The 24130-nt window shown below is 39.3% G+C and overlaps 1 protein-coding gene across 1 annotated transcript in view; it reads left to right on the plus strand.

Moving 5' to 3' along the window:
- Positions 1-543: 543 nt before the first annotated feature.
- LOC149151424 (transcription elongation factor SPT4 homolog 1-like) overlaps positions 544-24130 on the plus strand; it is a 112160-nt gene continuing 88573 nt past the window's right edge. Inside the window, exon 1 of the mRNA XM_089440767.1 lies at positions 544-793. The gene's annotated coding sequence lies outside the window, so the exon portion shown is untranslated. The remainder of the gene's footprint in view (positions 794-24130) is intronic.

The following is a 24130-nucleotide window of genomic DNA, read 5'->3' on the forward strand; positions in this document are numbered from 1 at the left end:
TTAAATGCTTTTTCATTTTATAAAAATTTTACACCTTAGAAGATTTAATCTCTCTAAACTTGATAAATAATTTACACTTAAAAAATTTAATCTTAATCTCCCTAAACTTCATATATTTAAAATTAAAATAAATTTACACTTAAAAAATTTAATCTTAATCTCCCTAAACTTCATATATTTAAAATTAAAATAAATCTAAACTTAATATTATTATAAATAATTTTATTTTCCTTATTTTAAAAAAATTTAATCTTAATCTCCCTAAACTTCATATATTTAAAATTAAAATAAATCTAAACTTAATACTATTATAATTAATTTTATTTTCCTTATTTTTCTTTCGTAATTACATAAAATATAACTTTTTATTCATAATAATCTATCAATCAACACTTACCTATCCCAAAAATTATTTATTAAAATTAAAATAACCATACTCCACTAATAAATAATTATTAACTTTAAGCCCCTATGTATCATTGCAAGTTATAAAGTTGAAATTTAATTAGTGTTTAAACCACCGACAAGACTCACTCCCTTGTTTTCTAATCAGTTCCAATTCTCGGTTATTAGGTGCCATGAGCGTACACCTGAAAAGAGATGTCTGGGTTCTTTCAGGATCCTTCCCTTTGAGAATCGCGACCTGGGAAGCGAAATTGGAAGAAAAAACTTTTGGTGGACTAAAGCTTTGAATATTCATTTAGAGGGTGTTCGACAGATTTGTGAACGGATTTACAAATTTGGTGAAGCATTCACGTTCAAATTTACAAGGCATTCGGCTTCGTTCCAGCGGGTATGTTTTTCCTGCAATTTTTTTTCTCTTCACGAACTGAAATACTCGAAGGTTAAGGAAAAACCGAAATCTTTTTTAAAAATCCTCGATAATCAATCCCTTTCAAAATTATGAACGAAGCTCCAGTCTCTCAGAAAGCTCTCAGAGATGGCTCTTACTTTTCTGAAAACGCCAATCCCTGCGTGGAAAATATTGTCAATGTCTCCTTGCCAAATGTCCCTGCCAATATTCCATCAGTCTCCACTCCAATTGCTTTCAATTTCCCCGCGACTGTAGTCATTGAGGTCTAGTAAATGTGAAGGTCTGCTAATGTACGCTATGAGTTTGTTGTGGTCTGTTCCAGTCATGTCGCCATGAGTTAAACTTAAAGAAAATAATAGTCTCTTGGTTCTCTTGTGCGATGAATTGAGAACTAGATTTCCTCCGGTTGGCGAGGGGCGTATTAGTCACAAGGAACTGTTGGTCGTTTTGTGCGGGAGGGATTGCACAATGTTTCAGTTGTTGAAGGCTCTCGGTACAATGTCTCCAAGGTATGAGGGTGCGCATCTTCAGGTGACACCGCTCTCAGATGTAACATGCACTAATTTGGTGAATGCCACATGGATAAAAAGTTGGGGTGATTTAGGGTGGTTTTTATCACTGTCTGGTTGTGGGAATAATTTTCAGTGTTTTTGTACTAACCTATAAACCGGCATTCTGTTTCGGTTTGTTTTTTTGTATCTCTGCTTCCATTCCTGCACTGTATATCCATCATTGGAATTGGGGATCATGGTTTGTTTTCTGGGGACAGGGGTTCATTATTAATCTGGTTGTTTTAGTATGCCCGGCATTTTCCTTGTTTATCTTCTCTCCCTCTTACAATCGGAGATTACAAACATACTGATGATTCTCCTTATAGCCATCTACATCCTTATTTGCATTATTAGGACACATATTTCTCCCATTACCAGACGTCCAAATGCCTATTTGGACTGACCTTCTTTCTCTGGCTTGCCCACACTACCACCAGGGGAGGATCTTGTCTTAGCCCTATTAATTATTACACATCTGGAGGCGTTGGGTTAACTCTTTCATTATTTCAAGGCCTCGCAAAGATTTTGTATTCCGATTGTGTAACCGGTGGTGGACATGTTGGGGGTGCTGTTGTTGCTGTTGCTGTGAAGGATACGTGAATTATTTTTCGACATTGGCTCCGCTTGGAAGCGGTATTGCTGGTATGTTCTGTATTGGGTTCTGAAGCTGCGGGCGGTATTGGACTTATAGATGGTTGGATAATCATATCTCTGGCATTTTTGAATTTTCACAAGGCGGGTATTGGGACAATTTATTTGAGATGACATGGGTCAACATCCTCTTTATTCTGCTGTTAGTTAGTTTTTGAGAACCTGCGCATTGCTTTGCTACGTGCTGCTACACCGGATCAGACATTCTATATTTTATTTGCTTGGCTCTATTTATTTACCATTTCGGGTTGCAAACTGTTGGCGACGTCCCTCGATTGGTGATATGCAGGTATGTTTCTACGTGGGTTCTGACGTTCTCCACTAAATTTGCGGATCCCAAAACATTCCTGTTGGGATTTTCTGCTGGATCCACCGGTGGTCTGACTGACCACCCCGACGCACATTTATGATTGTTTAATATTTTACCCTCTTTATTTGAGTCACATATTCCACAGATATTATGTCCGCGATGGATCCATTTGAATGTGACACATCGACACATGAGGCCTACATTCGGGCCACAATGGCGGCTGAATCGAATTATCGATTATTCTCTGGGTCGGAGCAGGATGGTGGGCCTATTGCTTAGCATACTTGGTGCTCGGTGGTGACCCCGTTGGGCGGCCAGGTGGTGACCATGCATCCCTCGGCGCGCATGGGGAAGACATGATGGTTGTGATAGACGTGGTCGGAATAAACATCAATCCATGAAAATCACCACCTCGGCTCTAATGCTCTGTTTCGGCCATGATGTTCTGATCGACCATGTTAACAGCTTACAAAAGAGGGCGCTGGTAGGCAAATGGAATTTTGCCGAACTAGGCGAGGGTGAAATGAGGAATTGGGTTGAAGCTAAGTGGAAATCACTGTTGGGCTACATGCCTTCAGTGGTGCGTTTGATGGGTGGATGGTATAGCTTTTATTTCCTCAGCCAGGAGGATTTATACAAAATAAAGGCACTTCCATGGATAAAAGGGCAGAGTTTCTTGGCTCTACATGCTTGGTATGTTGGTTTCAATCCTTTGAAGGAGACACCCAAGAATAAACTTATCTGGGTTAAATTACTAGGTTTGCCAATTGAATTCTGGACTTGACAAATACACATGGACATTGGCAATGCTATTGGAAAGCTTGTTTATGTTGACCCACAGTGCCTGGGTGCTTAGGATAAAAGAATTGCTTGGATTCTGATTGAGATGGATTACAGTGGCGGTTTCTCGGATCACATTGAACTTCAATGGAAAGGCACTCACCTGGTGCAGAGACTGGATTTCTGGGGGTTCCATTTCGTTGTCTCATTTGTCATCATACTGGACACCTTATGGCTCAATGTCCATGGAGGATGGGTGGTCGTTGCACGACATACAGGGGACACTATTTTGATGCGAAGGAGAAGGCTGGTGGTTGTCCAGATATACAATCGACTGGTCTGGGGTGACTCAACAACCGGATGACGCACTATTCTCATCAGATACTCCGTCTTACAATGTACGATTTACATCCCCTGAATTTCATCCTATGAAATGTGTTGAGTCCACACCTTTTCTGGTGCCATCATCCTCATGGACTTTTGATGACTGTGGCACCCCTGCTACTAAGGATACCACTCCAACCTTGTCGGATAAGAATCCTCTCCTTACTTGTCCTGACTCGACTCTTCCGTATACTATACCACCCCATATGATGACTCACGATGCCCCCTACACATTACATATTAGATATATCCCGACACCTACCCCTCCTCCCACCTCACATCCATCTCAGATGTCCAAGTCCCGCCCTAAATCGCCTATGTCACCCTAGACTCTCTTACTAACTCGGTGGATAGTGATTTAGATTCCCTTCTCCAAACAAAGACATTGGACCTTCACACTCTTACGATCCATAAGCCACCTGGCTCATCGTCCCCTCACATTAGTCCCTCCTCGGCGGGCGATATCACTGTCTGACGGAAATAGAATCGAGATAGTAGGCATTTCAGAGGACACTCTCAGCATATTCCTTTTAGTCCATCCGACCCACATTCTCTGATTAATGTTCCCATTGCTTTGTCCATCTCACCTCGGGCCCTTAGAGCAAAGATGCCCACTCTTGGGCTGCCATGAACTTCATCCTTTCCATGAATATCTGAGGTCTGGGGGCTACACATAAATTTTTGGCTCTCAAAGAACTTTTCCTTTTGACGCACCCATATATCATTCTACTACAGGAGACTATGCATTCGACTCTCCAAGTGATCAAATACTTCAGGAAGATGCTCCTTGACTGGCATATGGCGGCTACAGATGCTACAAGACTATCGGGGGGTTTGGCTGCTTAATGGGATCCACGATGGGTCAAGATGAAGGCCTTTTCATGTTTTGCGGGTATTTTACTAGCTGGATATATCAGAGGTTTACTAGGACGTATTCACATTTTGAATATATATGCCCCGTACAGGGACGAAGACTCTTTTTGGAGGAAACTGGTAGCATTGGAGATATTGGGACTGGTTTCACTGGTCATGGCAGGGGATTTGAATTGCACCATTGGTTTGTGGGGTGGGTCTAGAAATATTGACGCAATGGCTGAACTGATAAAAGATATAATTCTTGATTATAACTTAGTTGACATTTGTCCCACCAAGATTGCTCTTACTTGGGACAATGGTAGAGCGGGCAATGGATATGTAGCTAAAAGGCTAGATCGTTTTTTGCTACATGAACAAATTGTTGAGTGGTTTGGTGTTGTCCAATCAAACATTGTGAATAAACACTTCTGACCATTGCCCCATTATCCTCAACTGGCACTGCGGAGATATCAGATTTGGGATGCTATTTAAGTTCAATTGGGTGTGGTTGGAAGACCCGGAATTTGATAAACTGGTGTGGGATGCTTGGAATAAGGAAAAGGATCGGTATCCTTCTCCCATGGTGAAAATGCTGGAGAAGCTTCGGGCCCTTAAGAGAGTGGTGAAAGCATGGGAGCGGAAGAAGTCCGCTCAACATAATAACGATTTAAATGAAATATCGGTGGCTTTGGATTTCCTTTGGCCACTATTGTTATCACATCATCCCCCGGATGCTGTTCGGGACCAAATTCATTCTCTGGAGCTTAAAAGGAAACAAATTCTACTTAACAAGGAGGTGACATGGCGCCTTAAGAGCAGGGCCATATGGATTTGAGAAGGGGATAAAAACACCAAATTTTTTCACCGATATGCCAATCATAGAAGGAAGGTAAACTCCATTTGGGAGATTTCTGATGCAGATGGGATTCGATGTCAATCACAGTAGGAGATATGTGGAGTGATAGTACAACACTTTGAATGGGCTTATCGTTGTAGGGAATTAGACTTTGCTGTGGATCAAACCTAGGGGGTGGATGTATATACCAACATGTTTGATGAGGCAGCTAATACAACCCTATACAAGGCAGTCACAGGGGAAGAAATTTTGGGGGTGCTCAAAAACATGAAAGGCGATAAGAGCCCTGGACCAGATGGTTGGATGTTGAACTATTCACCATTTCTTTGACATACTTCAGGGGGGTCTTCTTGATATGGTGGAGGAATCGAGGATCAGGGGCTTTATACATCCTCATATAAATTCAACATACATTGCTCTTATCTCGAAGAAGGTTTCCTCTGATTCTTTCTTGGATTATCAGCCCATATCTCTCTATAATCTTATTTATAAGATTATTTCTAAGACTATTGCGACCAGGATTAAGCACACTTTATCTAAGTTCATATCTCCAGAGCAATACAGGTTCTTACAGGACAGACAAATTCATGATGCGGTGGCGATTGTTTAGGAAAGCATTCATTCAATCCACGTTAAAAAGCTAAATGTGACTGTTCTAAAGGTTGATTTACAGAAGGTATATGAATGCATAGATTGGGGATATCTGAGAATGGTTCTACATAAAATTGGTGTCCAGCCCAGGGGTGCTAAGTGGATCATGGCATGTGTTACGAATGTTAGATATGCGGTTGTTATTAATGGATATCCCACATGTTTTTTTGGGGCTGGGAGGGGTCTCAGACAAGGGTGCTCTCTTTCGCCCTTATTATTTATACTGACGATGGATGGCCTCAGCTTACACATCAAAAAAGCTGTGATGGAGGGTAATTTTGGGGCACTGGCACTGGGACGCGATATCGAGATTTCACATAGTTTCTTTGTTGATGATGTTTTGATTATGGGGATGATAGATCGGTTTGCCTGGCTTGCTTTATATCATATCTTTACAAAATTTGGAAATGCCACAGGTCTTATCATGAACTTACTGAAGTCTTCCATATTATATGGCACTTGTGATATGGATGACATTGCATACATCCAGAGACTTTTCGGGGTGGAGGCTGATACATTGGAGGGTGGCATCTAGGTTATCATATCAAGCCCTGTCGGTATAGAAATATTGACTGGATGTGGCTGGTGGATAGATTTTATAAGAAGATCGTTGGGTGGGAATTCAAATGTCTTTCGTTGGGTGGACGTATTATACTTACCCAATCTATAATCACTCAGCTGAGAGTTTACTGGGCCCATTTATATCATCTCCTTCACACTATTATCAAATATCTGAACCGTATTATGGCACAATATATATGGTCTGGTGTGGCTCACACAAACAAATATCATTTGGCTAAGCTGGATTACATTTCTCTGCCAAAACGAATGGATGGTTGGGGTATCTTGAACCTGAGATGGTTTGGATGGGCATTGTTGCAGAAAACATTGTGGAGGGTTTTATTTGGGGCTGGCATATGGGGTAACATTAAGACATAAATACTTGAAGGATAAAAGTTTTGCTGTTTGGATGCGCAGTGGGGCCATTGGGACTACCTTGGGATCAACAATATGGCTTAGTTTGAACAAAATTTAAAAAATGTTTTTGCAGAATCTGTGTTGGAGGCTTGGAATAGGGCATCAAGTCATGTTGGGACTGGACCATATTCTTGGTATCGGAAGGGATATTAACATATATGAAGATCTAATTCAGTGCATTAATAGTCGAGGTATATTCTTTTGGAATCAGGTCATTCGAGAATGGCATGGTTATATTCCAATATGGAAAAGCTCAAGGGATTTGGTACTGGAGGACCAGATGGCACAAGAATGGGAGTAAATCAGGACAGTGATGAAATTAGTTGGTGTTAGACGAGATGCAGGCGGGGATCAGATTACATGGGTAGACAAGATGAAGGAAGGAGGCGTGGTGGTGCCAGATGTATATAATACTCTATGTTACCGGAGGTGCAGAACACAGAGGTATGCTGGTTTTATAAATTTTGGAAAACTAAGATGCCCATTAAGATTAGATTATTTCTTTGGCTTGTTTGGAAAACAAGAATCTAACATGGGAAAACCTACAAAAGAGGAACTGGCAGGGGCTAGGGTTATGTTCATTATGCAGGAATGCATGGGAGGATAATGTACATCTTTTTTTAAAATGTCTGATAACTATACAGATCTGGAGTAATACTGCTGATAATGTTGGTTTTCCTTTCAACCAATATGATAATATCAATGCTTGTTTCAATTGGTGGAGCAAACAAAAGCCCACATGGCGTATGATTCCTCTTGCCATATTTTAGGAGATATGGCGTAGGCGCAACAAAATTATATTTGAGAAATATATGGGAAACAATGTGCAGATGATGGATAGAATTATGAGATGGTATTCTGTCGGAATTGTACAAGACAATGGACCTAAAAATGCAGTAAAAAATGGGACTAGCCTTGGAATTGAATACCCAACTGGTTTCTTTGATGGTGCGGCTCAAAGGGGTGTCTGTGGGTGTGGTTTTTGGATCATAATAACAAAGGAACAAGAATTTTGGGTTCATTGGGGAGCAGGCAGGGGTTCGAATATGAAGGCAGAAGTGATGGCCCTATAGGGCTTGCTTTGGTTTTCATCCTTTCTGAACATTCCCTCCATCCACATTTATGGAGATTCTAGGACCATCATTGATCATGTACTGGGTAGCATCAAAATAGATCAGCCAATGCTACAAGGATGGCTCAACCAGATTGAGATCCTATGGGGCTCTTTAAGTGACTCAACGATGCAACATATTGGACGGGAATATAATCAAAATGCGGACCACATGTCCAAGATGGGACTACAGGATGAGTTGGATGGGATGCACATTGAAATAGTGATGGGAGACAACAAAGTGGAAGCTGGGATACTTTAGCTTCCGGGTTAACAACAACATTTTCATGGGTTTCAACACATGCAAATATTTTGTTTTTTGAGACACTCGTGAATATGGTGAATGTTTTTATTTTAATTGTTATTTTGTTTTTCGTACATAGCATATAATATGTAGATATATGGAGGATAGCCTGTTTATGAACAAAATGAACAATAGTTGGTACATAATATATGGTTTATCTATATCTGGGTATATATTGGCATATTACTTAGAATGTACATAAGTATAGTTGCAGGCATATGGTTCGGAAATTGTGACAATATTCGGTAGATTTGGACGATATTGATATATTTCAATATTGGTTATATGCACTGTTTTTTCTGGAATATATAAAAACAAATGTTTTCTTCTTACTGAAAAAAAGATGTATGCAGAAAACATTATTTTGCGAGAAAACAATCACCAATACTTGGAAAAACATTTTTCATCGCTCTCCCTGCTAAATCTCTTGGTTTTCATTGTGTATTAGCTAAATGAAGAACTCACAATGAAAATGAAAAATGGGCATCTAAATTTAAGATGTGAAATGTTTTTCATACACAATTTTTCTTTTCTTCACAAGTTTCTATAAGTGTATAATTTGCAAGGGGATGTGCATCCCATAAAGGAGTTCATGAATATATTTTCCCTCCTATTTTGGGTATCAATAGTGGTTAGCAAAAACTTGGTTGAATATAAATTTACAATTGTATTTCAATGATCGATATTAATATAGGTTTTAATGATGGTCTCCCAATGCTCGATATTTTTATTTATTTTTCTCAGTAAAAACTAAATCTATTAAAGTAGAGTAACAATAAAATTACAAGGAGGTCGAAACCTTGAGAGCAAAGAGCTGCATGCTTTCAGCCTAACAGAACTGTCCCATGATTGGGAAGACCAGTTACAGTGTACATAGAACCAGACATAGGAACTTTAAGACTAGGATAAACCCCAAAAAAAGAGAGTCAACCCCTGTGTAGCTGTCATAACCAGCAACGAAGGCCAGGGATTCTGTCCAAATCAGCATAAGATTCTCAAACTGCCAAACCACAACAGCATAGACAAAACCAGAGAAACAGAGCTCCTGACCGCCTAGACAAAACCAGAGAATCATTGAATTGGAAAAAGTGAGTCAAAAATAAATCAGTGAGAGCGACCACGGGAGCCAGGAGTTGTTACATGACCACGTCCTGGTCCAGTGGCTCCTCCACCACCGGACACGCGTTGCCATACCAGAAGTCATCGCCCTTCGCTGCATTACCATCCCCGCTGCCACCTAGAGGAGTCGAAGCCGGAAGAGTGCTGCAGGAACTTCCTTCAACGTCCACCAATGCCGAGGCCCCATGGGGGCTGCCACCTGGTGGCAGAGTGACACCCGTAGCCTTGTCTGCTTCCTGCATTTTGCCCTGCTTGTTGGCCTGACCATCATCTTCCCACTGCTGCTCGATGCCATGGCTGCCCACGATTCTGAAACCATCCTGAGATGATTCCGCCTTGGTGTGCATTGAAGCGAGAGGCAGAGACTCCTCCTTCGAGAAAATAATGGAAATATTTGCAGAGATGATAGGCCTGTTTAAGCTGCTTTGGAACTTAAAATGGAAATTCTGGAAAGCGTGATACGGTAAGGGTCTGCAGGAGGGGCTAGACGGAGGTGTTATAGCTTGAAAGGAAGGCTGAGAGGCAGGGGGAATTGATTGATTAACAGCTTGAGCGGGTTGAGAACGCCTACGACCACCACGGCTCCCGCCATGATGGCTCCGCATTCTATTCTGGACCATACCTAGACTGCAAGATGAGAAATTAGCTGAATGGGTGATAGCATCGGGGAGACACAACCGACAAGGGAAAAAGCGAGCGATAAGCCTAGAACAGGGCAAACCAGGGGATAAAGAGCACTGGAAATCAATCGCCAGAACCAGCAGGAGCCTGACTCTGAATGCTAAGGTTAATCTTCTGCTAAGAAACTCCAAATGGGAAGGGCAAAGGCAGGATGCCGAAGAGCGAGCTGTGGAGAGAAAGGCCGAATACTTCATGACTAAAACCGCAAGGGCCTTGTATCTATCGAGGTGAGCCATTAATTCAACTTGCGGGAGGACTTGAATTCGCGTAGTGTGAGCCAGCTTGAGCCAAACGCAAACATTGAGATGAGCGCTCAGCTACATCTGAGAGGACAATACGCCGGCTTCAATTAATAATTTCATTGATTGTTATTTGATTCACCCACATCCGGGTCCAATGCTCGATATTAATATAGGTGTCAACGACAATCTCCTAATGACCGTTTTTATCTTCTTTTCTGTCTTTCGATGGTCATCAACTGATTTGTAATGTGATTACCGTTAAAAGTTAAAAATGGTGCAGCGTTGTCAAGAACCATTGTTTTCGCTCCTTTTTTATCATGTCAATCCATAACTCGCAATGGGAAAGGCGTTGAAGTGTTGGAATAGGTGGCATATGGGATATGATCTTTGGAATTATTTGTCCCTCGACACTTGTAAAGTATCATATAAGGTTTTATTGGATTAGTCAAGCACGTTGACATGACAACTGGAGCTACATCAAAGGCTTTGAGCAACACAGGCCAAAGCAAATAAATTTATACTGCAGCGAAAGGGAAGAGAGTTGTGTTAGATTTAAAGGCTGTTCCAAGATGTAATGTCCTAAATGCAGAAAATTTGGGACAAACAGTGATATACAAAAGCAAATGCGATTCATACATAGAAAAATTAAACGAACAACAAATGCTCAATACACAACAGAAATGTGAACCAGCTGAGCCATTTTATTTAGTAATGGAGCAATGTACAATAGTATGGAAAGAGCACTTGGGCTTGCCTCAAGGGAAAGCTTGACAGAACTCAAGTGTCGAACAATAATCTCAATTGTCGAAAGAACTACTCCTCTAATGCTCTGCGCTATTTCCCAGTAACTACAACTGCTGGCTAGAAAGGAGTTGCAAGAAACCCCGCCTCCGATGCTTAGAAAGTGACGAAACTTCAGCCATAAACTCCTTGGCCAAAACCCACAAAAACCCAGAAATGGTTTGGCCCAATTTTGACCTCCCAAAATCGACCCCCAAAAGCACTGTGCAATCCCCAGTAATTACTAATTCTGCATTGTCTACCGCAAATATATGGTTGAAAACCCCACTTCCAGTGCTAAGAAAATTCTGAAACTTTATATCTGGGATCCTTGTCAAAAACCCAGAAAAACCCAGAAATGGTTTGGCCAGATTTTGACCTCCCAAATTCGACCTCTTCTATGGCCCACGCCCTCCAAACAACTCCAGAAATACGGCTTGCAAGGAATGACCACAAATTCCTCCTCCAAGCTCTGAAATGGAAGCAAACACCACTCCAAATATCTCCTCTAACCTCCACGGCAAAGCTCAGCCTCAAGGATTGATACTCTACCCACCAAATGAGCTCCCACACATTGCCTCTGCGCTAACCTAGGTAGTGCGAAAGTCATACTGCCAAGCCAGAAGCTCAATCGGCTTCCAAACTCTCCTAGATGTTGACAATCCTCCCTGGCCTCCTCTCTAGAAAATCTCACGTCAAATCTCCACTGCTAAGCACCACCAATGAACTCAGCGTCCTCTCCACTGCGTCCCCTAGTAATACACACAACCTGGAAGGGAATGCTACTGTTAGAAATCACAATGTGATCCTCCTCTTGAAGAAATAAAGAAAACCTTCCTAGGGTGGCACTCGAAGTCCCCCGAAGAAAGGGTGAGATTTTCGCCTGAAGAACTTGTGCTAAACAGCCAGTGACTCGGCTAAGCAACTCAAGCAACCAAAGAGAAATCGATATACTCCAATAAGATGAATGAAATGAGGAGGACTACCTTCCTTATATAGATTTCGTGGAGCACTTTTCCCTGCAAATGTTACCTCCACCCTTGGCCCTCACTTAACCACCTACATGCAAAATTTAACCACCTTCATGCAAACCGAACTAGGGAGTGCATATTTCCCTAGTGTGGGTGGCCCCCATGTGTAATTTAACCACAACAAAATAACTTCTCCTAAGTCTAATCTCCTAATAAAAATCGAATAGGCCCCATTATCTCCAAAATTGGGGCCCCAAAATACAATAATTAGTCTTGTTCCAAATTAATTTAGGAAGGGACATTACACGAGACATAGAAAAACAATTGTAAAGGAGTGACCAAGGATTTTAAAGAGGAAAAAAATGAGCTCCTCTGTATGGGATTAAGAAATTAAAAAGTGTTTATGGTAATATAAAACCCATCTAATGATGCGATAATCCTTCTCCATGCAATTCACTTGCACTAGTCAATACTATGTGCAGACAACATTGTTTCAGTGGTTACAAACCACCATTCAATATCACAGTAAGTTATTGGGGTCTCCAGATCCTTAGACCATGCAATCTTAGTTTCCCACATATATTGCACCTCAACTTTACAACTATTATTAATAATAACATTGATAAGTATCACTCAACTTCTTCTCTACAGGTGGACAGAGCAATTTCCTAGTTGTGGCAGCGATCCAATTTCTTCAAATGAATATTTGAAGATATGAAAAATGCCCCAAGTTTAAGGTAGATAATAATCTTATCTATGAATCTCATCATCCCAGCAAAAATCTACTGTGGGGCTCAATGAATCTATTGATCCACAGACACCATCATCTGTATCATATTTTTAAATTTTGTAGCCAAACATTGCAGATCTTATTTACATGGGAGATTCAGTGGACAATACTCTTAAATGTGAGTCTTTGAACCTTGAGAAAGTAGGTCCCATTTATTTTGTTGATCCATGGACCATTTCAAACAACCTGACATGCAGAATTCCAAGCACCTACCACTGTTGGTGCATGAGATTATTTAGTTGTGCATGATGTTCACATCATTTAGACCTAAATGATATAAACACTATGGCACATACCTAAGGCTACCCTATAGGATAATGCCATTTATAATCATGGACGCTCTACTTTTAATTTCTTGAGGCACCAAGAGATAATGATGCCTGTCAAATGTCATTGTTTTGGTCACGAGGATATTCAACATGGCACAAAAATAATAAGTCCACAGTTCCTTGCTAAGAGCAGTGATCCAAAGCCACACCTTATTCTTCCACATTAGAGACTCATTGCTTAGATTGTTAGATGAAAATACATTTCAAGCTATTATACCCATTAGCGGATGTGATGAATAAAGTCACTATGGATAAGACCGCCCTATGTACAGATGCTTCCAAAGCATCTGTTGATCACACACTATAATCAATTGTCCAGACTCCAGATTTTAGTGGCGACCAATGCTCCTGGTCTGTGATAATGTGCATAAATGGTCAGCAAACATTTTATGCTCTTGATCAACAAAGGCCATTCCTAAATACAAAGGCTCCAAGGTCTCAAACTCCCAAATCTATTGTGACCATGATTTGTGATTTTCAAGTGCAGTAATGTTTTTTTGATCAAGATTTTCATATGGGAGAGATCAAAATTAATCCCTTTGTGGTATTATCTTTAATGATTCTGTGTTGTTACTCAAGATCCAGCAGACATAACAGTTTTCAGGATTTCAGGATTAGCGGGGTTGCAACATTTCCATTAGATTCTATCATGTATGAGGGTAGGGAAGTACCATTTAATGAAAAGAACCAAGCCCTCTATGTACCTCAATGTTGGTGGCATTGATTATTGAACTCCTTTGTCACGACTCTAGAAAAAATATACTTATCACTCAAAACAATCTTGATTCAACTTGTTAAGCTTTTTCTATCTTATTTTAATGCTTAGAGGATGATATTGATGATGAGGATCTCAATATAGGCAATGATTTTAATGATATGTAGGTATTTGTTGTAGCACGATTTTTTGGGCTATAGAGGCCATCTAGAGCTTCTTTGTTGATGTATTTTTGGTTCAAAGATGGATTGCACTCGTTGCTATTTTGGTTACATGCACCCTTACTACATACATAGATGATAAATTTTGCATATTTATGACAGTATAATGGTTTGGGTTCATATGGATGCACACCAATGTCTATGTATATTTTTCAACTTTTGAATATTTATGTATTTTTTGGTTGATCAGGTTTTTGCTCTGATTTTTATTTGGTTCTTGGTTTTGGGGTTGACTGGTTCAATGACCGCTCCAATTTTGATAATGTTGGTTGATTATCCATTGTTCATTTTCAGTTTTAACTGTTGAGTCTTGACTCTAGATGTTGATGACCTCAGACCAAGTCTTTGACTTGTCACTTTTTACTATTTTTGAGTTTTAATAATTTCAATTTCCTATTCCAGTCTCTAGACTTAAGTATCTGCTATTTTTCTTACTACTAATTAGATTCTAAAATAATGAATGATGAATTTAAATCAATGTCGATTCTAGAATGATGAATGATGAACTTAAATCAATATCAAATCTAGAATGATGAATGATGAATTCAAATCAATGTATACAATATATTACTATTTCTATTTCATTGAATCATTTATGATCTATGAATCAATGTATTTCATTATTGAATTTGAATTTGAATCATTGTTATACTACACACACACACCACAGTGCCCCAACTTGGTGGAATATTTGTTGGAAACTTGGTGGAATATTTGTTGATGTTTGTAGCTTGGGCAGAGACTTTTGCACAGGCTTAAGCACAGGCCTAAGTGTCTAGGCATGCAAAAGTTTCCCAAAGTCTCCTTAGCCACTTGCTCTAGTGTGAGCAAGTTATTTGTAACTTAGCCTAAATCCAACTTAGGAAAGACACATAATTGTTATGTTAGCTTATTGACCTAAAGAAATATTAGAAAAAGTAAAGTGGTTATTTTTTTAATTATACTTTAATCTCATCCCTTGATCTCATAGGAGGCAAAATCTAATCTTGGCTGTCAATCACTTTGGAGATTAGTGTTAGGGATTTAGCTCAACAAAAAGTTATGAAAACGAGGCTAACGAGAAGGAGAAGACACACCATACAATAACACAAGATTGAGAGAGGCATCTCTATGAGGAGTGTGATACTCTAGTGAGTTGGGTCTGAGGAAGGGGGCAGCAAGGAGATCTAGATCAGCCAAGGAGGGCTTGATCAGCTGGATCAAATCTAATGTTGTGCATATATTTTCTCAGTTGAGCCTTTCTCCCAAGACAAGAGCCCAATTAGGTTTTGAATATTTTTTAAGATGAACTGAGTTGATTGGGTAGAATTTGTTGTGTCATCTTTTATGAGATTGGCTATGTTTTTGCTTTAGTTGATTTAAGTTAAGAACCTTGTTGTGCGTTCATTCAGTAGATCTGTAATTTGCAAGGACAATGGATTGTCGGGTGCTAGGTGTTGAATTCTTGTAGCTATGGTTGGTCTTCATAATCTTATTTTATCCCTTCAAATATGTGAGAAATGGTAAATACAAATTGAATTTTAAGTCGGCTTCAAAAGGAGGGGAAATTAATTTTGAAATTTAAATTTGTCACCTAGAAGATCAAGTTGGCCAGCCCCAATGCTTCAAGTTGGCCTGACCCTTTGACACACCTATTCTAGCTCATTAAGACACTATATATAGACACTCGTCCTCCTCCTCTTGGGCAATCAATTCGGATCACTCTTTCATATACATATATTCTGTTCATGCGAAGGAGAGGGAGATAACAGATCGAGTTTATAGGCAGACCGAATTTCTGAGGCAGACTGAATCTTTGAGGCAGATCGAATCTCTAAGGCAGATCTAATCTCTGAGGTAGATCAAATTTATGAGGCTACTTATCTTTGTTTGACCAGATTTGACCCGAGTTTTTTTGCTGGTCAGTTTGACCTTGTTTTGATAAGTAAATATTTGTGTCTTTTGTTTGGCTGTCTCTTAATGATCCTACTGTCATTATTTGTTCTACTGTTGAGATCTTATGTGTAATTGCTTAATGATGAATGTGAATACAAAAAGGATTTAATTAAGAAATCATTAGAAGTAATTATTAGATTAGAAGGTCTTGAAAAATCAACATGGTATTAGAGCATGGGTGTAAGAGCAACCTTGAAGAAGCCATCTTAGTTAAAGTTATCCTCTAGGGCTTGAAGATCATCCTAATGAAGAAAAACCCTAGTCCAAAACTTTGTTTGCAAGGACGTAGTAGGCCAAGAATTGTCTGTGATCTGTCCTAGGTTATTTATATCTATAAAGAGGGCTGAAATCCCCCTGACTAGGTTGCAGCTTGTTTGAGGAAGATTGCAGGTAGAAGGAGGCCAAGGATACCTCTGGGGTTGATCAAAAGAAGTCGAGTGTCCTGGTAAATCAGGCCTGAGATTTCTCAGTCCAATGTAGAGGCCAGCGAAGTTGTCATCTGTGTAAGAAGTCTGCTATAGTCTGCAAAGGATGTTTTATATATGCATGATTTGATAATTCCTTGAATTATAATCCTTAGAATGTGAAGTATATACCATTGCTCAATTCATAGTGATTTCATTTGGGATCAAAATTCTTTTGACAACATTGTTGTTGATTCAAGATGCTCACTTGCCAACATTCATATTGTCAATGAAGGGATAAAAATGTGAGCTGAGTTGCAGGACCATGTATAGGCCTAGTTGAAAGGTCTGTATCAAAGTTTTCTTTAAAGCTGTTGCTCATCCCTTGTAAGGAAGTGATCTCAGTATGTAAATTCATTATCTCAGTATTTGAAAATTCTTACAAGATGTATCTTGGAAGATTGAACAAGATTGTGAATTGCTCCTTAGTCAGCTGAATTGCAGACCAAGTTTGGACCTGGTTGAAAGGACTGTGTCAAAAATTCAAGGACTGTTACCTTAGAAGAAGCAGAAAGTGTGCACTGTACGAGTCCTTGAAGAAACCCCTGAATAAGCATTGAAGAACATATATGAAACTAAATGCTATAGGATGTTGGGAATTGCTCCCTTCAAACTAAGCACCTAGATTTAGCAAAATGACAGTGGCATTTCATGGTTGTTAAATATGAAGTATTTTTAATATCGTGAAGGACCCTTTCAAGTATTGCATGCTCATGCCAATTGAAGACTGTTTGTTTGCATCAGTTGATGGAGCGAAGGACTCTATGAATGATATTTATGAAGCATTCCTTACCTTGTGGCAAGATTACAAGCCGTATGAAAACAATTTTGGATCATTATACATTTGCATTCCTTGATTGTCTATAACATCACCTAGTTGTCAACGTAATCTCATATGAAGAGGCATGGGACTCCATAGCTTAAATTGTCCCATTTATATTAACTACAGCAAGAAAAGTTGCATATGGCAGATCTTCATGATCTCATTTGTCTTAGGGTTTTGTAAACCCTAAAAGACTTGAAAAGTATGTCTTGAATAAGGGTTTTTGCATACTGTTGTCCTAGTACTTGTGGAATATGTTTGACATACAACTGATGAATGAACACTTGTTGATCTGTAGCATATACGCTGTCTTGGTATTTCAAGAAGTAATGACAGCGTCACAGTTTTGAATTTGGATTATGGTTCGAGGTTCGATAAAGCCTAAAAATAAGATAAGGAATGCTAAGGGAAATGGATCGAGTATGTGCTGAGAACGTTTGACATTTTGAAGTATGATGTGCTTATTGAAGTTTATGTTTGGACCTGTGTAAGTACATGTTCTTTGATTACATTATACGTATTCAGAAGTAGAGTGTTGTATCTAGAATAGTAATATATTTTACTGCTGTGAAAATATCTTATATGCTTGAGTAAGGGCTTTTGTCAAGTATGCAGAAGACGCCTTGCATTGTACTTCTGTAATTATGATTATATTGGCTGAGACATGTTGCATTGTACCTCAGACTTAGTATTCTTGGATTAATGGATCAAGGTTGATTTTGTTATCATATGACTTGTTTTTAATGAAAGTAGAAGGACTCACATGATAGGGAGTAGTTAAGCCTTGCTTCAGCTTTAGAGGGAGTTGACCTCTAACTTCAAGATAAAGGACCTAGACTTGATGCACTACCTCCTTGGTTAAAGAAAGCACCCAATCAAGGTGACCAAAAAGCAATTGTGATGATGGCTCTCGCAAAGGAATGATTGAGCCAAGGCATGTGGTTCAACATGTGTTGAAGTACTAGCATGGTATGGATTGAAATGATGAAGTGTAGCTACTGGAATATACAGATTTAGATCGAGCAGAGAGTGCAAAAGACAAAAAGAGTACATAAGAATGTTGCTTTAGTTTAGGTTCCACTATGATTTCTTCGATGAGCAAGAAGCAAACATTTGTTGCACTCAATACTACAGAGGTCGAGTGTATTGTAGCTTGGTTGGCGAGTTGCGAAGCAGTATGGCTTCATAAACTATTTGCAGGATTGTTTGATCAGGTGTAGGAGATGATCAAGATGACAGGTTGAAGCACTTTGAGATCTACTACCGAGACATTTTACAAAATGGAGTAGTGTGGCTCCAGTACTATTCTACAAACAAGCAGGTCACTGATAAAACCTCTGTCCTAGGATGAAGTTTGTATACTTTGAGGACAAGCTTGGAGTGGTTGAGAATGCCTCTCTCAATGAGAGGGATTGTTGATGCTGCAGCATTTTGGACAAACATTTTCTCTATCTCAAAGGTGTTGACCAGGTTGCCATATAATGTGGTTAGGGAGAATGATCCAGAGATTATGGAGGCCTAGAATTACTCCCCAATAGGGTTGAGTAGGTGCCTTTAACATCAGGCCTAGAATTACTCCCCAATAGGGTTGATGGGTGCCTTCAGTATTAAGCCCAGAATTATTCCCGAGTAGGGTTGAGTGGGTGCCTTTAGCTTCTGGCCTAGATTACTCCCTAGATGGGTTGAGTGTGTGCCTAGGGTTTCACCATGGGTTAGAGGTGCTGACTAGGATTATGGTGAATTGGGACTAGTCTGTATACCAGGGATCAAAGGTGCTGACTAGAATTATGGTGACTAGTTGATGTTGATGATGATAATGATGTTGATGCTGACTATGGATGTTGAGTTGTTTCAACATTTGCTTAGAGATTTTTCAACATGAGAACATCTGAAGAAGTTATTATGAATACCTCCCTAGCTAAGAAGGAGTGTTGAATTTTTGTAGCTATGGTCGGTCTTCATAATCTTATTTTAGCCCTCCAAATATATGAGAAATGGTAAATATAAATTGAATTTCAAGTCGGCTTCAAAAGGAGGAAAAATGAATTTTGAAATTAAAATTTTTGTTACCCAGAAGATCAAGTCGGTCAATCCCAATGATTCAAGTTGGCTTGACCCTTTGACACACCTATTCGAGCTCATTAAGACACTATATAAAGACACTTGTCCTCCTCCTCTTGGGCAATCAATTCATATCACTTTTTCATATACATACCTTCAGTTCAAGCGAAGGAGAGGGAAATAATAGATCAAGTTTGTGGGCAGACCAAATTTTTTGAGGTAGACCGAATGTCTGAGGGAAACTGAATTTTCTGTGGAAGACCGAATCTCTGAGGCAGACTGAATCTTTGAGGAAGAATGAATCTCTGAGGTAGATTAAAATTTTGAGGCTACTTATCTCTGTTTGACCAGGTTTGACTTGAGTTCTATTGTCGGTTAGTTTGACCTTATTTTGATTGGAAAAGATTAGATTGCATCTCTTGTTGACTTGAATAATTTCTCTAAGAAAAGGTTGTGAGGTTTTTTTCCTAGAAGAGGGTTTTCCCAGGGTAAATATTTGTGTCTCTTGTTTGGCTGTCTCTTTATGATCCTATTGTGATTATTTGTTCTATTGTTGAGATCTTGTGTGTAATTGGTTAATGATGAATGTGAATACAAGATGTTTTTAACTAAGAAACCATTAGAAGTAATTATCAAATTAGAAGGTCTTGAAAAATCAACACTAAGTTTGCAAGAAAATTAATATGGTATCAGAGTGATAAGCTCTAAGAACCGATCTTAAGGTGTTGGGTTTGTACCAGATTGCCAAGGCCATGTTTCGATTGTGATAGTATGGGAATTTTTTTTAAAGGTCACAAGGAACTACCTTTGTGTAGTCGGACAAGGGATGGACCCCACAATTCAAGGAGTAAGGTCAATAGGCTGTTACGAGGGCAAACAAAGTAGCAACATAGCCTACAAGAGAGTCGACTAGGTAGCGAAGAATCAACGAAGGGGTTGGGTCAGAGCAGGGGTCACGTTGGGTAGTGGTTGATAGCTTGAGGTGAGCAATTGAGGGGCAAAGGTCAACATGATAGGAGTGAGATGCAAGATGGGTAGGAGACTTGTTACATGATGAATCCCATGAGTAGTCAAGTTGTTGGTGATACAACTGTGGGTAGGGATAGTCGGCCACAATCATCAGTTGAGGCATGCAAAATTCATCGAGACACAACAAAGGGGCCGTTTGCAAGCAAAGAATCGAAGAGTTGGAGGCAAGCTCCAAGGCTCAACAGACCAACAGACGTGGACAGGGTCTCGAAGATTAGAACAGGATGTGGGTGACAATAGGCAGAGGGTGCAGTTGTGACAGGGAATTGTTCATAGGATGAGACCAACTGCCAATTGATAGCCACTAAACCTTTGTAGAGGGAGTCGGACATGGCCATAGGCATCCAAGCCCACAAAGATATATCAATAGCTGTAGATCTAGGTAATAGATCAGAAGCGTGGTCAGGGCCTATAAGATTTGACAGGTCAACAAAAGATACAAGACTCAGAGTAATTGGCGAAGGTCAATGCTTAGAGGGAGAGAGGGAGTTCCAGGTGGTAGAAGTACGTCCCTCACTAAGAGGGGGTGTTGATGTTTGTAGCTTGGGTAGGTGCTTTTGCACAGGCCTAAGTGTTTATGCATGCAAAAGTCACCGAAAGTCTCTTTACACACTTGCTCTAATGTGAGCAAGTTGCATTTGTAACTTAGCCTAAGTCTAACTTAGGAAAAACATGCAACTGTTCTGTTGGCTTATTGAGCTAAAGAAAGATTAGGAAAAATAAATATTTACTTTAGTAATTATGTTTTAATCTCAACCCTTGATCTCAAGTGATGCGAGATCTAATATTGGCTATCAATCACTTTGGAGATTAAGGTTAGGGACATAGCTCAATGAAAAGTTATAAAAGCGAGGCTAAGGAGAAGGAGAAAACACACCATGCAATAGCACAAGATTGAGAGAGGCATCTTAGTGAGGAGTGTGATACTCTAGTCTTTTGTGTCCAAGGAAGGGGGTAACAATGAGATCTAGATCAACCAAGGAGGGCTTGATTAGCTGGATCAGATCCAACGTTGTACATTTATTTCCTCAGTTGGGCCATTATCCAAGAATGGGGGCTTATGTATGTTCTGAATATTTTTAATGATGAATTGATTTGATTGGGCATTATTTGTTGTGCATCTTTTATGAGATTGGTTATGTTTTTGCTTTCGCTGATTTAAGTTAAGAACCTAGCTGTGCATTCATTCAAAGATTTGTAATCTGCTAGGACACACTGGATTGTCATGTGCTAGGTTTGCAGGAAAATTAACAATATTGATTTGCAATAGTACATGTTAAAGAATCCTTGGGTATGTTTTAACTTTGCCTGCGTATATTAATTGTCCATTTTTTTTTAATAAAACAAGATTTACAACAAGAATACTAGCAAACTACCTAGAGTTATGGCACACAAGTAATATGGCACTTCACATACTCTGGTAGAGGTTAGGTATATTGTTTGAATATAATTGATCTTTAATTCTTTAATTTCTTAATATTGAAGCAAATGTAACGGTCCCTAACTTCATTGCTGTGTACTAGAATGTAATGTCGGTCTTTTATTAACTGTAAATGTCAGGTAAGGAAGAAACAATGTATCCTTGTGCCCTTATTAATCAATTTCATTGGCAGCCTGGTGGCCTAGCTTGAGTGGTTGACTGCTTTGTCTTAGTGTTGATTCCCCAGGTTGGCTACCTTTGTTGCGCGCTTCACTCTGTAACATACCCAATACCCTCTGAGCTGTGTTGAGGATATGGGGTGCTTCTTCAAACCACCAAATTTAACTCTAATTTGTTTCTCTGATACCATATCTCTATTTGCTTGTTTTGATACCTTTCCTCATTGCCCTACTTTCAATTAATTAGCATGTGCAAGTATTATAATGCAGGCATACGCAATCATAATCAAACCATTCAATAGACAATGACACTACAATTTATAGATGCAAGCTTAAATATGCACACAGAATTGAACAAACAAAAAGCTGATTCCATTCACAACATAAACCATAATAACTCAACATATATACATGTAAATCGCGAGCACTTATTTTTTTGGAAATTATCCACGAACTGGCTGTAGAAGGAGGATGTGCCACCCAACCGTAGGATCTCTGCTACACTTAATCTCTCTGCAACAAGGCATTCTTGAGTTGAGGTTATGAATCCACATGGGTGAATTTATTTGTGGCTGGCTCTAACTCAATTCACACAGCTCAATTCCCAGGTTCACAGTCAATTTTTCACCTACAACAGTTCCAATCCACAACCCTCTTTCCTTATCAGCTTCCACAACCCAATGAATGGGATTCTTCTCTGCGAAGCATCCCCTCAAGCTATCCACTTCTTCTTAGGGCTCCAGCATAGTCTGATCAGAAGTTTCACTGCTGGGAGTTTAGGGATTCTCAACTGTAGTTCAATTCTTCTAAATAACAACAATACTCTTACACACAGATGATTCCTTCATAATACAAGGCTGTAGCGTCTCCCAGTTTCCCCCAATTGAATGGTAGTTTGAATTCCCCCTTGCATGATTGAATTCTAGAGATTATGATTCATGTCATGCAGTCTCCACATATTTCATGAGAATCCCACATTTCAAGCTTTTATCTCCAAAGCCCATATAACTCCTCCATGTAAGTAATCCAAAAGCTTAGGATAAAATAAAACATGGAATAATAATAATAAAGGTTAATGATCAAAGATTTTCAGGCTTAGGTTATATCACCAGCCAAGGCCTTTACCCCTTAAATCTCTTATAAGCTCCCTGCATTTTCCCACTTGTGAAATCATAGTCCTCCCTTTTTTGGTCCTTCCTCTTCTGCACCTTGTGATATATTTATATTAACATTCAATGTTTCATTACAAATTACATTTGTTTGGTTTATAGCTACTCATCATGTAGATATTTACATTAATGGTTTGGGGATCAAAACTGGTGTATTACACACTCAATGTTCTTGCTGGTTCAGGCCCATAATCGATTCTGACAGGTTTGTATTGGGTAGACTCCTTGAATGTAGGGAATTGCTTGGGAGTTTCCCCATGAAGTTTTCCTTGGAGAAAAGCCCTCAGGGTTAGCTCAAGTGGTTTGACTTAGCAGGCCAAAGCCTTATTGACTCAGGAAGTCATGAGGTAGAATTTATTGGGTTCATTGGGGTCAGTTGTACATTTTGTATCCTGGCATCATCTACATTGAGCACCATTCACAGAATGTGATGAATTACCTGGATGGTTTCCTCGAGGAAGTTTTTCATGGAAAAAAATCAGTTCCATTGGTTATTATAATTTATATTGTGATTTGAGGTTTGCAAGTGATAGTTATCATTTTTATCAATTATGTTATATTTATATGGCCTTTGAGGTTTTTATGCCATGGATTCTGAATCATACTGTTGATAAAATTATTGTCTGAGCAGATGTGTTAGTTTATAATAAATTATTTGCAATTATAAGCTAGTCTTCTAGCTTGTTCAACTGCAGGGATTTATCCAGTTTGTTTTAGTGGTTATTCACTCTTTTACAGCTGGCCTGTCTTTGGTGTCTAAGGAGATCATATCAGCTCCAAAATGATCATGCATTGCAGTAAGGTGATGGAAAAAGCTTCTGCCTAATATGCATATGTGCTTCTTGGTAGACATTCTCTTGTATTTGTAGATAAGTTATGCTTATTAATGTTCAACAAATGATCAAAAATAGGTAATGGGACTTATCAATATAACAGTCCTGATATAAGATGGGAGTG

Source organism: Pinus tabuliformis, chromosome 9 (assembly GCF_031772625.1).
Source record: "Pinus tabuliformis cultivar Carrire ecotype Pingquan chromosome 9, CPIR1, whole genome shotgun sequence".
Classification (NCBI taxonomy): domain Eukaryota; kingdom Viridiplantae; phylum Streptophyta; class Pinopsida; order Pinales; family Pinaceae; genus Pinus; species Pinus tabuliformis.